Genomic DNA, 3,567 nt, shown 5'->3' on the forward strand with positions numbered 1-3,567 from the left:
GATCTCGGCTCACCACAACCTCCGCCTCCCAGGTGGAAGCAATTCTCCTATCTCAGCCTCCAGAGTAGCTGGGATTATAGGCATGCACCACCATACCCAGCTAATTTTTTGTACTTTTAGCAGAGATGGGGTTTAACCATGTTGGTCAGGCTGGTCTCAAACTCCTGACTTCAGGTGATCCACCAGCCTCGGCCTCCCAAAGTGCTGGGATTACAAGCATGAGCCACCGTGACTGGCCAAAACTTATTTATATAGCCATTTTGTGCTTGCTAATGTTAGCTGATTTCTTGCTTTTTCAACTTAGTTTCCTGAAAATTCTGTATATCTGCTTTAAATGAAGGCTATTGTACATGAAACAGGCAGCTGCAAAGTCCACACTCATTACCTAAACAAGTCTTCATATACATTCCCTCCACACTGCGTTTATGGACAAGGGCAAATGAGATCCTATACGCACACAAAATTATATCTGACAGTTCCCAGGAATGACTGACACACCTGTGGACTGCTTAGAAGACCTGCATTACTGGGCATGCAACCTTTATACATTAGCAGAAAGACTTGCTTTTATTTATTTATTTGAGACAGACACTCTGTTTCCCAGGCTGGAGTGCAGTGGTGCAATCTCAGCTCACTGCAAACTCTGCCTCCCAGGTTCAAGTGATTCTCCTGCCTCAGTCTCCTGAGTAGCTGGGATTACAGGCAACTGCCACCATGCCGGGCTAATTTTTTTTTTTTTTAGATGGACTCTTCCTCTGTCACCCAGGCTGGAGTGCAGTGACATGATCTTAGTTCACTGCAACCTCTGCCTCCTGGATTCAAGCGATTCTTCTGCCTCAGCCTCCTGAATAACTGGGACTACAGGCATGAGCCACCATGCCCAGCTAATTTTTGTTCCCTGGGGAGAACTAGAATTTTGTGGCTGAGCCAGGACACAGAAGACAGGTGTGGGCTCTGGCAAGCCAGTCTCATGTTTGGCCATCAGCCCCACACAGCACACAGGTGTGTGCTGTCACCCGTGGGTATGTGCTGTCACCTGTGCAGATGGGAAGCCCAGACTATTTGGGTCTGGGGCCTCCTGACGTTCTGTGCCACCTAAGCACTGTACACTGGCCACTTGGGCCTCATGGCCTCAGCTCCTCCAGCTGACGGGATTGATTGAGGCTGGTAACAGAGCAGAGGCGCATCAGGCAGTCAGCCTGTCCAGCATCAGCCAGGGTCTGGCCAGAGTGGCCCCTGGGAGGTGTGGGGAGGGGGCTATTCAGGCCCACCTCTTCCCTCTTCATTCTCCTGGGAGACTGAAGGTCAACAGGCAGTGGCTTACGCAGTCAGGAGGGGTGAGGGGCAGGCCTCTCACTGTCAAGCCTGGAGCTGGTAAGTTTCAGCTCCCTGCTGCTGCTCTCTGGGAGGTTTCCTGAGAAGTCTACGCAATTGAGACAAATGTAACTTCCTTTAAGACTGTGTAGATGGGGGAAAGGCACCCCCTCCACACTCCCCCCATGAGGCTGAACATGGCCACATTCTCCTATAGAAGTTTACTACTTCTTTGAATAAACATAGAAATTGGCCGGACGCAGTGGCTCACGCCTGTAATCCCAGCGCTTTGGTGAGGCCAAGATGGGTGGATCACAAGGTCAGGAGATCGAGACCATCCTGGTCCAACATGGTGAAACCCCGTCTCTACTAAAAATACAAAAAATTAGCTGGGCATGGTGGCGCACGCCTGTAGTCCCAGCTACTCGGGAGGCTGAGGCAGGAGAATTGCCTGAACCCAGGAGGCGGCGGTTGCGGTGAGCCGAGATCGCGCCACTGCACTCCAGCCTGGGTAACAAGAGCGAAACTCCGTCTCAAAAAATAGGAAAAAAAAAAGAAATTGATCATCCCAGTCTTTTTTTTTTTTTTTTTTTTTGAGACGGAGTTTCACTCTTGTTACCCAGGCTGGAGTGCAATGGCGCGATCTCGGCTCACCGCAACCTCCGTCTCCTGGGGTCAGGCAATTCTCCTGCCTCAGCCTCCCGAGTAGCTGGGACTACAGGCGTGCACCACCACGCCCAGCTAATTTTTGTATTTTTAGTAGAGATGGGGTTTCACCATGTTGACCAGGATGGGTCTCGATCTCTTGACCTCGTGATCCACCCATCTCGGCCTCCCAAAGTGCTGGGATTATAGGCGTGACCCACCGTGCCCGGCCGATCATCCCAGTCTTAAAGAAAGTTACATTTGTTTCAATGGTCTTGGCTTCTCAGGAAACCTCCCAGAGAACTGAAACTTACCAGCTCTGGGCCTGACTGTGAGAGGCCTGTCCCTCACCCACGTGACTGCCTAAGCCACTGCTGCCCGTTGACCAAGGCCTCTGCCTCCCAGCTCCCTAACTCTTGTTTTCCAACACTTGGTTACATTTCTTCCCGGCCAGGCCTCCAGGACCCCGACCCTCTGCACTGCCCTGGATGCTGACAAAGGCACTCCTGCCCCTCCCTACCCAGCTCTTCCCCTCCTCCCTCCTCTGGCCTCACAGAGGCCAATTTCCACTGCACCTCTGCCCCTGAGAAGTGGCCGGGAGTGCGCTTTGTGGGGGAACCTGGAGCTGGGGTAGGGGTGGAGGCTTGCGTGGAGAGCGTTGTTCTCAGAGCCCTCTGGGTCGCAACCCCAGCAGTCCCAGATCTTGCATCCCCGCCTGGCTTCCCTGCCTTCTGTGCAGTGGAAAGGGGCAACCCAGGGACTCTGTGGAAAGGGCGCACCTGGTGAAAGGAGCTGCTGTGCTTGCAGAGGTGTGCAAACCCAGGCTACCGGTGGCCTTTCCAGCACCGCCCGGCTCCCAGGCACCTGGCTGCTACTGCCACACTCCTACCCCTGCCCAGGCTCGCCCTGCTCCTACCGCGACCTGTTTCGACCCCTGCCAGCCGGCGCCCCGCTCCCGCCTGCGTCCTGCACCTGCTGCGCCCTGCTCCTACCCCTACTCCACCCACGCCCCACTCCTACCCGTGCCCTGCTCCTAGCTAAGCCCAGGCCTTGCCCGGCTCCCACCCGCCGCCTTGCGCTGCCTCTTCCCGCTCCTCCAGAGCAGCTTGCACCGCCTGGCCTGACAGTGATCCGGCTCCCACTGGCCGCCTTGAGCTGCGTCTTCCCGCTCCTCCAGAGCAGCTTGCACCGCCTGGCCCGACAGTGATCCGGCTCCCACTGGCCGCCTTGCGCTGCGTCTTCCCGCTCCTCCAGAGCAGCTTGCACCGCCCGGCCCGACAGTGATCCGAGCAGGGCGCGCAGCGGCTGAGTGCTCCGGAGTCCCTGCCCGGAGGTGACACTCCCGCGTCTGCCACACCCGGGCAGACAGGGGGCGGCTAGGCTTAGCACCGCACCCCGCCACCAAGACCTGCTGGCCAGAGCCACTGTCCCTCCAGCCGTGGCCCCAGCACGCACTGGGGATGGCAAAAGCGACATCCGGTACTGCCGCAGCCGCAGCTGCTAGGCAAAGATAAGTCTTGCTGGCTGCGGGTTCCCGGGCAGGCCAGCGCAAAGGTGGCCTGGAGTGCCAAGCGATGGAACCGAGGCTTTGAGAAGCGCCTTTCTGCT

This window comes from Aotus nancymaae, unplaced genomic scaffold, assembly GCF_030222135.1.
Source record: "Aotus nancymaae isolate 86718 unplaced genomic scaffold, 86718_ANA_hifiasm-v0.15.2.pri h1tg000012l, whole genome shotgun sequence".
Taxonomy (NCBI): domain Eukaryota; kingdom Metazoa; phylum Chordata; class Mammalia; order Primates; family Aotidae; genus Aotus; species Aotus nancymaae.